The sequence below is a fragment of the Elephantulus edwardii genome, unplaced genomic scaffold, assembly GCF_000299155.1.
Source record: "Elephantulus edwardii isolate Elephantulus edwardi_28Jun2011 unplaced genomic scaffold, EleEdw1.0 scaffold00017, whole genome shotgun sequence".
Classification (NCBI taxonomy): Eukaryota; Metazoa; Chordata; class Mammalia; order Macroscelidea; family Macroscelididae; genus Elephantulus; species Elephantulus edwardii.
The window spans coordinates 10,164,580-10,179,378 of record NW_006399767.1 but is presented as its reverse complement, the minus strand read 5'-3'; the positions used below and the strand labels follow the sequence as shown (position 1 = coordinate 10,179,378).

General features: G+C 44.5%; 1 protein-coding gene and 1 pseudogene across 2 annotated transcripts in view; both read right to left on the bottom strand.

Moving 5' to 3' along the window:
• CLIC5 (chloride intracellular channel 5) overlaps positions 1-14,799 on the bottom strand; it is a 269,785-nt gene that overhangs the window by 22,319 nt on the left and 232,667 nt on the right. The window lies entirely within an intron of this gene.
• Positions 5,672-6,800, bottom strand: LOC102863023 (annotated as a pseudogene).

Below are 14,799 nucleotides of genomic sequence, written 5' to 3'. Positions count from 1 at the left end.
GACAGAGTGACACTTTGAAAAAAGCAGCAGTTTCTTACTGTTGTGGTTATAGAATTTAGGCTTATGATAAAATGGGAGAGGAGGGACTAAGGGGAAAGAGAGATGACCTCATGGCAGTTCAGTGTCTGAAGGGAAGCTTCTCTGAGCATCCTAGAAGTTTAAGGAGCATCCCAGAGAGCTCCTAACATGTCTCATAACAGGCTAGTGATCCCAAAATCACCTGGAATCATTTCCTTGGCTTTGACATTGCTCTCTCCAGGCTGTGTGGGTCTGTTGAACGTTCTTGGTGTGATATTTTGAAGGAGTCATACCCATGTTCAGCATGAGAACAAGAACACTAGAACTGGCCTCTCACCCAGAGTGGAAGATGTTGTCAAATTGGCCCTGGCCATAAGGACTCAGGGGATCACAAGCAGGAAGTAATCCCCAAGCTTCTGTTCTAGGCACTGATGACAACAGGAAAGGTGGAAAGACAAACAGTGGTTTATTAGAAAGTAAAATGCAACATCCACTTCCAGAGATTGTTTGCTCCAGCCAAGATGAGAGGGTGAATTAAATGGTCAACTCCCATGTTTCTTCCCAGGAAAACTCAACTCAGCCCATTGCTGTGTAACTGACTCATAGTTTCCAAAGCTGTACATCACATGGGAAGGATTGCCCACCTTTTTCCCTCCAAGTCTTTGATGGATCCGAACCTCTAGGGAGACGTCACCACTGGGTTAACAGAACAATTTGCTATGGAATATGCCACCAGAGCTTAATAAATAATGCTTTACTTCAAGGACAAATGTACTTCAGTCATGGTGGATTAAGACATAGTTCATTGTGCAGATATCCTTATTTCCGTTTTGGTAGACGAGTATCAGTTGAGTGTACTCTGATATGTTTTCAAGGAATACAGGGACTTTTTTCTTTTTCAGAATAAATCATATTCTCATGACAGCTTTTTACCCTGGGCCCTATATGGGATATTTGTGCAGGAACTATCTTTTCTTATTTGGCTTCACAGATCGATCTTATATTTAGTCCATGTTCAGAACTACTGTACCTAGACCAAAACCAACTAACCAACACAAACCAAAACGATGCATTGAAAAGAAAAAAAGACAAGAAGAAGAACCCCTGGAAAGCATTTGTACGCAAAACATGAGTAAAATTTATAGTACAAATTCAGCAGGCTTTGCTGTATATACACACACATTCATACACATAAATATATAAACTCTGGTGGCTTAGTGGGAAGGAATTGTGCTGCCAAAGCAAACATACGTGGTTCAGATCCACCAGCTGCTCCATGGGAGAAAGGTAGGCAGTGTCTCTCGTGTGATGTATAGCCTGTATAAACCTACTGGAGGGTTAGCCAAGAGCTGTTTCTGACTGGTCATGGCATACCAACAACATAGATGATAGATAGATAGATAGATAGATAGATAGATAGATAGATAGATAGATAGATAATGGATAGACGTAGATAGGTATTATCTATCTACTAATAGATAGCTATTATCTATCTATCTATTTATCTATCTATCTATCTATCTATCATCTATCTATCTATCATCTATCTATCTGCTGTTGATATGTACTGTTGTGTACAGCAGCTGATGGATTTGAACTGTGCACATTTGGGTTGGCAGCACATGTGGGAGAAGGATGGGCAGTCTCCTCTCGTGTGATTAACAGCCTCTGAAAACCCACTAGAGGGTCAACTTTGGGTCAGTTCTGACTCTATGGTACATAACAACACACATATATGTAATACATACATACACACATACACACACAAACACACACACACATATGTATTTTTTATATCTAGAAAATGAAGGAAAATATGAGTAATATATACAACGCCAGAATCAGATGATTTTCCAAATCTTTTAAAACTCATAATCAATTTGAAGAGAAAGATTACTTTGAGTTTCCAGTGTAAGTTTCCTTCTGTATACACAATGTTTACTAGGTAGGCTCTCAAAACGTTTATTTATCAATAGGAGGAAGAGGAGAGAAAGCGTGGAGCTGAAGGGAGAAACTACAGAGAGTGGGAGGGAGGACAGGAAGGAGAGGAAAGGAAGCAGTGGGCACAGAGGGAGCTTTTCTGCAGGGCCCGGCCAGGACTTCAGCCGTGGGGTGGTGGCGACCCCTTCTGGCCTATCTCCTTCAGCAAAAGCCGCTGCTTTTTCCACAGTGGACACCAAGGTGTGTTTTCTATTAGGCTTTCCAGAAACTCATAAATGGTTGTAAAACCCATTGTGCTAATAGAAGGAACGACATAAATGCTGACTGAAGCTATTAATGTTGGTTGTAGTTTATGTAGCCGACTGAATCGGGCTGAAAACTGTGAGTTCTTTATGGTTGCTTTGTAACAGGTTATTTTTAAGTATCAGGCCATAGATTAGGTTAGATGCTGATGTTCCAGTGTTTTGAATGAGCTGTTCAGGAGAAAGTCTAACTTTCTCCATCATCTGTTTCAGCATTTAGACCCAGAGACTTTCCTTCTCAACTCTGTCTCCCTCCAAACACTGAAGCGGAAGAGATTTAACCAGAGTCTGCCTTGTTTCATCCTCAATTGACCACAGCTTTTATATCAATTAAATTCGTTAGTGTTGAGCTGGAACCAATTCATTACTGACCCTCCAGTGGGCTTTCAGAGGCTATATAAGTCACAGAGGAGAATGCCCATCTTCCTCCCTCTGACACAAGAACCCTTTGTAAATTTTAAACATGCAGCTACTAACCTAGAATTAGAACTTCAAAATACCCAAAGGTACCTTGGAAGAAAGGCCTGGTGATCGACTACTGAAAGATGGCGGCCATTGAAGACCACGCAGAGCAGTGCCCTATTGTAACACAGCGTGGAGCCACCACGATTCAGGATTCACTTGAGGGAAATTTGGTCTGGAGTTTGGCTTATTTATAAATTTAAAGGATGTGAATATGGTAGGTCACAATTCCATAAGGAGCTGTACCACCAACCTGAAGGCGGGTGGTTCGAATCTGTCAGATGCTCTGGGGGAAAAGATAAGCCATGTCCTTCTATGTGAGTTACTAACTCTGAAAACTAGAGGGTCTGCTATGAGACAGTTGAACTCGAGGGCACACAACAAATTTAAACACTTGTCTCCCATGAATAGCTTGGGAGTTGTTTCTGTTGCCCATCCTGTGCTTTATGCCAGTTTAGGGGTTCTTTGTTTCTTCTTTGGTTCCCTGGATCAGTATTCTACCGGTGAACCTGAGGACTGTTGAAGATATTAGTCGAAATGCACGTGATAAACATTCAATGAGTATTTATTAGTTTTTCAACTTGTTTGATCATGGCTTGTTCTTGTTTAAAAATTCAAAACCACATGCATTTTAAACAGTGAATGATATTGCTACTGTTAGATGCTGTTAGATTGACTTCCAGTCATAATTACATTATGAATGATAAATCTGAACCTTGAATCGTAGTATTTAGTAAGCAGTGTCAATATTGATGATGTCTATAAATCGTCCAGTGAGCTGAGGATCTGCACTCTGACATGTAACTAGTTTGGATGGTTGTTTAATATTGGGCACTGCAGTATCCTTATCTGTTAATGGCCATCACAGCATGGCACGCCCCTTAGAATAGTTGTTGTTAATGGTGAGATGGCACCTTTGGGGGCTCAAAACAATGTCTGGCATGCAATGAGTGGCTCTTATTTGCCATGCTTGATGATGATATTATTGCTGAGTTCATTTTGACTCATACCGATGCCATAGTACTGAACAGAGCTGAATGAGCTCACAGGGTTTTCGTTTTCCCTCCCTGGGGAAGCACATGCTTGGAGAAGGATAAAGTCAGTAAAAGAAGCGGAAAACACTGAAGGAGATGGATTGACACAGTGATTGCAACTGTGGACATAACCCACACAGTGGAAAATGTGAGGATAGCACAAGATTCAGGCAAGGTTTTTGTCTTATTTACACAGGGTCGCCATAAGTTACACAGCAGATGCAACAGACTCGAGCCCCAACTGCCTTTATACAAGCAGCTCACCATGTGTCTCTTCTGGGAACCGCCAACCTCTTAGCTAACCACTGACCCATCAGGATTCTGGGTGTGATCTTGCTGATTTGTTAGAACTAAAGCTACAAAAATAAATGAACAAATTAAGTTCTTAGAGTTCTAAGGGAGGAAAAAAAACAAAACAAAACAAAAAACCAGACTCTGGCCTCGCTTGATAAACATTGTGCTTAACTCACCCTCTGCCCTGAGAAAGTCACCTCAGATGAATTCTGCTGAGTCTTTTCTTGGGTTTCGTAAAGGTTGACATTGACGGTGAGAGTCGGCTGGTCCTTTCATTATGACTCCGCAGCCATAACCACAACCTTCCTGTGTAACCTTCCAAACAGTCATGACCAGGGTGACTTCAGAGGGTGAGATTGGTGGGGCTTAGGGGTGACTGGGGCTTAAGGGTGACAGATGTTTTGCAGCAGCACCACGACTACACCTAAACCTCTCTCCACAATGCTCAGAGCAGTGTCCTGGGAATCTATGCCAGATGCCCCCTCAGATGACAGTTTATAGGGAGAAGCAATGTTTTAACCGCACAGCTTCTGTTATAAGAGTTTTGCATCTTCCAAAGTTTGAAACGAAACTGTAGTAAATTTATTGGGAAATGTTCTACCTTGAGTTTTCTAAAATCTGGGTGTGGTAATGATTTTTATTTTAATCAGCCTCAAAAGATAATTCAAAGTAGTGTCTCTTTTCTAGTCGGGCTAGATCAGATACTTGCACCAAAGCAAAGAACAAAACTAAAAAGAAAAAAAAAGTAACCCAAGTTGAAAGTGAAGTCTATGCAAGGATCCTCCTTTATTACTAACAGAATCACATTTTTTTTCTTTTTCTTTCAAACTCAGAGGAAAATACTCATCTCTCTAGATTCCTGAATTTCAGAAAAGTTTGCTGTTGTTGTTACATGCCATCAAATCTAGTGCAACCCTATAAACAACAGATCTGAACCCTGTCCTGTTCTGTGCCGTCCTCATCACTCTTTTTTTTTTTTTTTTCACTTTTTAAGGTGTGCACTTTTATTCAACTGGTCTCAAGTCAGTGTACAGGTAAAGCCCTGGCTGCCTCCACATCTCAGCCACCCCAGGGAGACCAAAAGCCTTCCTATTTCTAGAGTTGAGGGAAAGGGCAAGGGCCCCAAAAAAGTAGGGCCACTACTGAAAAACAAAAACTAAAGAACAAGTATTAAGGGGGAAGATTTTTTTAAAAACTTGGTTAAGGTATAATTTACATAAAAGCAATGCTCCCTGCCACCCCTGTCCATGCGTGGACCTGGGTGAGGGACAGGGCTCTTCTGCTTAGGGGAAGGGAGAGGCTTCTGGAAAGGCAGGAGCTTCCTGTCACATTGCCATGTTGATTATTTGGAATGACTATTTAAAAAAAAGAACAATGTACAATCAAAGTCCTGGGCCACATTGGAGAACTGGGGGGATTCTTGCTCCACACCAACTGCTGTCACCCTCACCGTTCCAGTTTTTAAATCCTGAGTCAAGCGCCAAAAAAAAATTAAAAAATTTTAAAAAGAAACAAAAAAGTAACAAATCCATGCCAATTCTCATCCTTTGGTGTTTTTTTTTTTCTGCGCAAGTTAGGTTTTTTTATCAAGAAAGGGTGTAACACAACTAAACAGTCTGCCTAGAAGCATTTGCGGTGGACGATGGAGGGGCCAGACTTGTCGTACTCCTGCTTGCTGATCCACATCTGCTGGAAGGTGGGCAGGGGGGCCAGGATGGAGCCACCGATCCACACGGAGTATTTGCACTCAGGGGGAGCGATGATCTTGATCTTCATCGTGCTGGGGGCCAGCGCTGTGATCTCCTTCTGCATGCTGTCAGTGATGAATGGGTACATGGTGGTACCGCCAGACAGCACTGTGTTGGCATAGAGGTCCTTGCGGATGTCAACATCACACTTAATGATGGAGTTGAAGGTAGTTTCATGGATGCCACAAGACTCCATGTCGAGGAAGGAGGGCTGGAAGAGTGCCACGGGGCAGCTGAAACGCTCATTGCCGATGGTGATGACCTGCCCATCCGGCAGCTCGTAGCTATTCTCCAAGGAGGAAGAGGAAGCCGCTGTGGCCATCTCCTGCTCGAAGTCCAGGGCAACGTAACAGAGTTTCTCCTTGATGTCACGCACAATTTCCCGCTCAGCCGTGGTGGTGAAGCTGTAGCCTCACTTGGTGAGGATCTTCATGAGGTAGTCCATCAGGTCCCGGCCAGCCAGGTCCAGACGCAGGATGGCATGGGGGAGGGTGTACCCCTCATAGATGGGCACAGTGTGGGATGACCCCATCACCGGAATCCATCACAATGCCAGTGGTTCGGCCAGAGGCATACAGGGACAGCACGGCCTGGATGGCGACGTACATGGCAGGGGTGTTGAAGGTCTCAAACATGATCTGGGTCATCTTCTCCCGGTCAGCTTTGGGGTTCAGGGGGGCCTCCGTCAGCAGCAAAGGGTGTTCTTCGGGGGCCACACGCAGCTCGTTGTAGAAGGTGTGGTGCCAGGTCTTCTCCATGTCATCCCAGTTGGTGACAATGCCGTGCTCGATGGGGTACTTGAGGGTCAGGATGCCTCTCTTGCTCTGGGCTTCGTCCCCCACGTAGGAGTCCTTCTGGCCCATGCCCACCATCACGCCCTGGTGTTGAGGGCGCCCCACGATGGAGGGGAAGACAGCCCGGGGGGTGTCGTCACCCGCGAAGCCGGCCTTGCACATGCCGGAGCCATTGTCGACCACTAGCGCAGCGATGTCATCATCCATGGTGAGCTGGGGGTGGCGGGTGTGAACCGGCGGCGGTGACTATGCGAAGGGGCCTGTGCTCCGGGGCAGACGAGGTGTCGGCTGTCTCATCATTCTTTTTTTCTTCTTCTTTTTATGTGACTTGTGTCACTTTGGACTTTGTTTTATCTTATTTTCTTTTACTTGTTGTGTACCACCAAATTGGATCTGACTGGCACAGGAGGAGATTGGCCCTCCTTCTCCAGGAGAGCATCTATTGAATTTGAACCGCGCACCTTCAGGATTGCAGTAAAGCTTCTTGCCACTAGGCCACCAGAGCTCCCTCACTCTCATCATTCTTGACAACACCTGGGCCTGTTACTGCATAGATTGACTCAGAAAAGCTAGAGGAGGTCAAACTAAGTCACTTCTGGCCAATGAGATGTGAGAATTCATGGTTGGGTTTCTAGGAACAAAAAGATAGATGTAGCTTGCACTTGCTGGAACTTAGATGTAATGACTGGAGGTATGACAACCTTGCTGTGAGATGAAGATAACACTCACACACTAAACATGGGGAATCAGGACCTCTCAGAAGTCAGAATTTATGATTTCTTTAAATAGCTGCCCCCACCTGGAACTCTCTAGACTTCTTGCTATGTGAAAGGGGGTGGGAAGCCAGGTCCTATTAGAAGTAAATATTTTATAAACATTATTAAAACAGGACATAGCACATAGTAAATTGCTATATAGGTGTCTGGTAAGTTAAAGGAAATATTTGCTTTAGCCTCTGTAATCAAGTTTCTATTACATGCAAATATAATCTTTGCCAACGCACATAAGCATTGCCAATATTTCATTATGACATTATTATTAGTATAGCACCTTGCATAGTGCCTGAATGAGTGTTTGTTAGTAGAATGAATTACTTGATGGGATTTTAGAACATATGAGGGACCCTAAAACCATATGGCTCTATGTGCCTTTATCCACTTGTTTAACAGGTTTTATCACTTTGTGAGAGCTACATCAGTTCTCATTCTAAGGATAATGGTAGCACTTTGCTGATCTCTTGGAGACATTTGTTCGATCTGGACCTCACTCTAGCTAGGATCTCAGCTTCTACACCATCAGAGAGCAAAGAAGAACACAGGCTACTGCCAACTTGTGCCTGCCTCCCTGCCAGGTGACACAAATAGAACTGAGGTCCAGACAAAGTGCTGGATAAAACCTATCACTAATGTCTCCACAATGGGAACAAAAACCAGATAATCAGTGCAAATGCCAATAGGCATAAGGCCAACAGTGTTAGCGTGGACAGAAGTGGGCCTGAGATGTCACATGGTTTGGCGTTAGGCATGCCCATTCCCCTCAGGTATTCAGGACTGACAGGGCTCCTGGTGATAGGATCAGTGAGGGAACATAGTGCTGTTGTTTTTTGATGCGCCATCAAGCTGACTGCAACTCATAACTACCCTAGGAACCCTTATGAACCCTTTGGCTCTATCTTTAGCCAATCTCCCTGTCTCTGATACAACTGTCCATATTACTATAGTCACTGTGTCAATCCATCTCATCCAGGGACTTGTGCACTGACCCTCTACCCTTCCAAACATTATGTCCTTCTCCAAGGACTGGTCCCCCTGGCAACATGACCAAAGTATGTAAGATGGAGCTTCAAAATCCTTGCCTCCAAGGAGCAGGCATGGTTTGACCCTCTCCAGGACAGCCTTGTTTGTTCTCTTGGCAGTCCATAGTATATTTGATAGTCTTCTCCAGCACAACTCAAAGGAATCAATTCTTCTTCTGTCATCCTTAGTCATTGTCCAGCTCTCTGATGCACAGACCATGCCTGGATCAGGTGAACCTCTTAGTCTCTAGACTGATATCATTGCTCTTCAGCACTCTGGAGAGGTCTCTGACAGCAGACTTTCCTCATACAATTTGTCTTTTGATTTCCTGACTGCTATTGCCAAGGAACATATTACAATGACCCAAATTATTAACTCCTTTTATGATCTAAAGAATTAAATACTTCTTTGACCATGGGTCCTAGAAAAAGAATTGGCTCTCTTTCTTCTAGCTGCAAAAACTTTGAATTTTGCTTTCTGTGTTTTCCCTTTGGCTCCTGGTGATATTTCACCTTTAACAACAAATATATTTTCCTTGCCTGTAGTTACAAAAATAAGGTGAAAAAAGGAGCACCACTTAAGCAAACATCATTGCACTGCAGTCTTAGCAGCAGGAAGTGTTCGGATTCTTACATTCTTATTGATAAGTTTGAAATAGGATTATTTCTTATTGTTGTTGTTTTAACTGCAAGTTGAATTAATATAATGGAGGTCATAATAGTTTAAGTCACAGAACTTTATAAGCTACCGGGAACTGGAAAGTTTCAAAGACTGAAATAAAAGAAGGACCTAATATAATACCAAGGAACACTAGTCGAGCAATGTTTAAGCACTTGGCTGTCAATACAAAGGGTGATAGTTCCAATCCATCCAATGGCTCCATAGAGGAAGACTTAAAGATTCTATAAGGATTAGAACCTAAAAACTTCTGGGGGCCCATTCTGCTCTGGAGAACTCTAAAGTATTATGGAGTTACCATGAGTTGAAAATGAAATCAACAACCTCCAATAATAACTTGAAGATAGGCTTTAAAGGTCAAGTTGGAAGAAAAACAAGGATGGAGGAAACAACCCTTAAACTAAGGACCAGGATGGACCTTTCTACATCTCTCAGGTAGACAGACTGGAGGTATCATGAAGTATGTGGGATATAGTTCATTCTTTCATTTGGCAAATGCTTGCTGGGTACCATTTTGGGCCAGACACTGAGCTGGACTCTGGAGATAATAACGATTAATAAACTGTCCAGAACCTGTTCCTCACATGGTCCTGGACCAGCAACAGCACTGGAATTGCCTGGAAGCTCTCAGCACCCAGCCTCTCCGCCAGCCAGCCCACAATATCAATGTCTAACATTTAATAACACTTCTAAAGAACTTGCATGCATTTTGAAGCACTCATTCAAAATAACAAGAGGAAAACAAATGGTACTTTATTGATGAGGCTGTCCCTATCATCATCATCTCATTACCATCAAGTTAGGACTGACCCTTAGCTGACCTTTCATCAGCAGTTTCCAGGGCTGTAAACGGCATGGGAGGAGACTGCCTGTCTTTCTCCTGTGGAGCCGCTGGTGGGTTGGAACCTTTGGGTTAGCAGCACAACTCCTTATGGAAGAGGTCGCCAGAGCTCCCCGCTAACGAGATTATCCAGGCCAATTTCATCATTAAGTTAGGCGTTGTGCTGTCCTCCTGAAAGGCAGCTGCATGAGAGGTATTTAGAAAAAGCTGAGGTCAGAGTGAGGGCACCTGACATAGATTCCCTGGTGGTACAGTGGTTTAAGCCCTCAGCTGTTAACTAAAAGGCTGACAGTTTCAAATCCATTAGCTGTCTCTACAGGTAGGTGTAGCAGTCCAACCCCACAAAGGCTTGAACCTTTGGAAACTCCATGAGCAATTCTACTCTGTCCTATAGATACTTTGCTGGTCAGAACTGACTAGATACTATGAGGTTTCAGTGGTAGAGACCTTAAAGTTTAATGTTGCCTTTTTAAATAATAATCCCTCCAAGGTCACTGATTGCAAATACTAGACTAGATTGTACCTCGTGTTTCAATTCTTATCCTTTAGTAATTCATGTTTGTAGTAAAGAGTTTAAAAGCAGAGAAACATTTGGTCTGCCCAGACTCCCTGTGGGCTTCCCCTTGTCCCCTGATGGGTTGTCCCCTTGCTCCGGTAGTCCTTGTATGTAGCCCTGCCCATCCCACCAGGACAAATTTGACAAAGGACATTTATAACTTGAATGCTTGGCATTTTTGCTAGAAGGTGTAGGACACCCCTTTATTATTATCTTTCAACCCCAGCTTTAATAGGAACCCATTCTAAATGTTCAGTCCCCATCGAGTGTAAACAGATCAAGAGGGTTCTACACCCCCCCCAAAGCTATGTTCCAATCACAAACAAGAGGTAACCTAGAGCCACCCAGTGGAAGGTGGAAACACCCTCATATATAAACCATTGCACACCCTAAGTCTTAATGTTGTTGTCACTGTTGTTATGTGCCATCAAGTTGCTTGTGACACATAGCAACCCTATGTACAACAGCTCTGAACCCTGCTCTGTCCTGAGCCAATGTCATCGTCTCTAACACACCTACCCCCATTGTCCCAGTTACTGAATCAATCTATCTCATTCAGGGTCTTCCTCTCCTACGCTGTCCCTCCACCCTCCCAACCATGATGTCCCTCTCCAAAGACTGGTCCCTCCTTGCAACATGCCCAAACTATGTCAGATGGAGCTTCAAAAGTGCTTAATGGTAAAGATGTGAGACAAACCTACATCATGTCTCATCACTAATTTAATTTTGTATGTAAGTATGTTTTCTGTGACTGATTTATATGCATGGCTATCCATTTAAGGAAGTGTGTGAAGATTTCTGTTAATGTACAGAAACAGCAGAACAAACATATACACACGTTTATATGTATGTGAATGTGTAAACACACACACATATCTATTCCCTATTGTTAGTGTGTGTACATACACACACACACACACACACACACACACACACACACCCCTCTGTTGGCTTGTGTTAAGGAGCTGTACTGCTGACACAGAAGAAGCTGAATTGAACCCACTAGCTGCTCTGTGGGAGAAAGTAGACAATCTCTTCTCACATGATTTACAGCGTCTGAAGACCTATTGGAGAGTCAGTAATGAGTGGGTCTGACTTTATGACACTTATCATCAGTGACAACATATACATCCATAGAGAGAGAGACAAAGTCACACAGGCGTACACAGAGAGGGGAGAGTAAGGGAAAACACTTATTTAGCTCCCACATGTAAATTGCACAAAGACAGGAGGTGTCAGTTGCACAGGATGAGGTGGCAATAGCGAGAGGCGAAAGAACATTTCGCTTGTGTTCAAATTAGTCATTTAATGTTCCTTTCTTCCCCCGTTCTTGATCTGAGTCCAGGCCAGACCAGGGGAACTCATTCTGGTCAGACGGCGGGAAATTCCACCCCATGGAATGGTGTTGGTGGTCTGTGCTCAACTCCAGCCAGGGAGCCCACACAGCAAAACACCAGCTCATTCCACTAATGAATGTGCCCACCCACGCAGGACCCACCTTCCTCTCCCCCTGCTCCTCCATCCCCCTCCTCATGCCCGCTCCAGTCAACACGCCGCACAGCCACAGCAGACTTCCTTGGGCCTGCCCAAGGATCCATTTCAGGAACAAGATTTGCTAAATGATAAATTGCAAGCATCCTACCCCAATAATAACCAAAGCAAAGCCTCTCCGGAGGACATCCCCTGGGCAATTCCTGGGAGGTGATGGAGGAACTATTCAGCCCCTTTTGGCCTCCCTTCTGCTCCTGGACTTCCCGTGTGGAGGACATGCAAGCCTGTAGCGCTGCCAGACCTTGGAGGCCGGGCCCACCAAGTCTGGGTTACTTGTTTTTCCTTGCAAGCTTGCTAATCAAAGCAAAGCTTAAACCCAACAAACAAACAAACAGAATACCCTGAGTTATTTTCACACAGGAGTTGCCAGAGAAGGCAGCCTGAAGGATTCCTTTATGACCAGAGGCGTTTTTTCAAATGAGGTAGCAATAGCTGCTTTATAGGGAAGTGGCAAGAAAGGCACATCGTTATCCTCCTCGCTGCGGTGGCCTGTCTGACCACCGAGAGCCTCCACCAAGATCACACCTCATCAGAGGCTCAGGGGCCTCGGCCGCTCGCCCTGAGTGGGGGCACGGCTGTTCTACTCCAGAAGCATCAGTTGGTGCTTCTGACCAGACAGACACGGGCCTCACTGCTACCTCAGAGACTTCTGTTTCTGAAGACCCTACTCATGTGCCAGCAAGTTCATTCTCATTCACAGCACCCTCACATGAGTCAAAGTAGGTCTGTACTTCATAGGTTTTCAATGGCTGGACTTTCAAAAGTAGATTCTTAGAACTTTCTTTCAAAGTACCTCCGAGTGGTCTAAAACAAACAGCCTCTTGGTCAGCAGATAAGGGCCTTAACTGTTCACACTGCCCAGGGACTGAGGACTTTGTTATATATGTCATCTAATTGGGTCAAGTCCAACTCACAGCGACCCTACCTGACCAAGTAGAACTACCCCAGTTGAGGGCCTGTAATCCTCACTGGAGAGAGCCTTAGTGGTCTAGTGGCATGAAGCAGCACTGAAATCCTGAAGGCATGTGGTTCAAATCCACTAGCTGTTCCATGGAAGAAGGATGGGTACTCTCATCCCATGCGATTAACTGCCTCTGAAAACCTTCCCAGAGGCCAGCTGTGAGTCAGTTCTAACTTGACGGTACACAACCACAATAAACCTCACAGAAACTAATCAAAGGTCTTTTCTTCCATGGAGCAGCTGGTGCGTTTGAATTGCTGAACTTTTGGTAGGCAGTTGAGCGCTTTAACCCTACCTATAAATCACATTTATAGGGAGCTCTGGTGGTTGAATGGTAAGGAATTGCATTGTCAGTACAATGGGACAAGTTCAGATCCACCAGTTGCTCCATTGAAGAAAGATGGGCAAATTCCTCCCAGGTGATTTACTGCCTCTGAAAACCGGCTGGAGAGTCAGCTATGGGTTGGTTCACACTCGAGAGTACACAAAAACAACAAGAAGCCCCATTCATACTACTGTTTTCATATTGTCTTAGCTTCCACTTCAGGCTGTTGGGTTCCTGGGAGAACCTGAGGCTGAAAGAAAGGTGGAGAACTAACTACACCCACTGTTCCGCTCTGAGGTCTTCACCTCCAGACTGTATTCTGGGCTAGCGGTCCGAGGGTTGGGGGCAGAAGGAAAAGGAGGGAGGAATTAAGCACCTCGGGATTGAAGTAGCATGGAATAATAAATACACACATGCTCTTCTAAACACAGCTTGCCACATCCTGGGCATCTGGAAAAAACGCTCCACCTCGCCTCCCCACCGCCCCCTCGCTCGCCTACCAGCCTGTTTGCTTTCATGATTCTTCAGGGGCACGCATGGTGGAGCCGACTTTGATGGTAAGGGGCTTGTTAGCTCCGGGCTAACAGCCCTCCCATGCCGCTTTGAATCCTTTCAAACACTTTTCTATTTTAGGTCAAGGAAGTTCATAAAAAAATAAGGACTAAGGGTGGTAGTAGGGGGCAGGATGGGGAGAAAGGGGCCTCCAGGTCACCAGGCAGACAGTGCCCTCTGGAGGATGTAGCTTGGTGGACATGTGCTTCCTTGGTATGGGGACAGATAGCGAAGGGTAGCTCTGGTGGCCTGGAGAGACCTTTTCAAGAACCCCAAAGTTTAGGAGTCCCGGGTCCCTGGATACTGAAGCGGCTTAAGAAATCCACAGGAAAAGTCTTGTTAAGTCAAGTGCTGGTTTCTGTGTCTGCCAGAAGAGGGCAGCACATGCTTCTACATTGCATGGAAAGCTGACCAGGCCACCCAAAAAGGGGGACATCAGGGAATTAGGGGAAGGTGAAAGCATTTACAACAGCAGTGGCAGAGCTGTCACTTGTAAATGCCTACTGTGTGACAGGAACTCTGCCTGGCTAAGTACCGTTGAATTGGAACTGAACCATAACTGCCCCTCCTGGGTTTTCAGAAGCAGTTAGATCTCATGAGAAGAGATTGCCCATCTTTCTCCCACAGAGCAACTAGTGGATTTGAACTGTGTTCCTTTGTGTTGGCAACACAACTTCTTACTACTAAGCCACCAAATCTCTCTTTATTAATTAATTTCATTAACACGGCAATGAGCTGCAAAATGCCGGTATTCTTTTTTTTTTTCTTGTCTTTGTGTTTGTTTTTTATTGTTTTGTGTTTTATTTTAAATTTTTATTTTATACTGCTTTATTTACAAAGTTTGTATACATTGTTTTTCACACCGGATCTTTCCCATTTCCTTCACCCCTGCTTTCCTCCACTCATCAAAATTATTAACCCTCCAGCCCTCCCCCCCCACCCATAC